The following is a 393-nucleotide window of genomic DNA, read 5'->3' on the forward strand; positions in this document are numbered from 1 at the left end:
AAATTTCAAAATTCAAAAAAATTTAAATTCGGAAGTACAAATTCAAATTTCAAAAAAAACACAACACATAAATATACCAATAAATACGAATTCAAAAAAAACGGAAAATCAGAAAATTCAATTTGGTGCAGATAACTAGGGTTTCAGAAACTCGTGGATGTCACCCACGAGTTATGTGTAAGAAAATTAAGGAGACTCGTGGATGTCAGCCACGACTTCAATAAAAGTCGTGGACTGCACCCACGACTTTGGCCCAGGCTAGGGCTACGCATGGGAATCTGAGGCAGGCTAGGGCACAAGTACCATGGGGCAGGTACGAACTCGTGGACCCTATCCACGAGTTTCAGGAAGTCGTGGACCCCATCCACGACTTCCAACCCTATAAATTGATCC

The sequence above is a fragment of the Lupinus angustifolius genome, chromosome LG05 (assembly GCF_001865875.1).
Source record: "Lupinus angustifolius cultivar Tanjil chromosome LG05, LupAngTanjil_v1.0, whole genome shotgun sequence".
Classification (NCBI taxonomy): domain Eukaryota; kingdom Viridiplantae; phylum Streptophyta; class Magnoliopsida; order Fabales; family Fabaceae; genus Lupinus; species Lupinus angustifolius.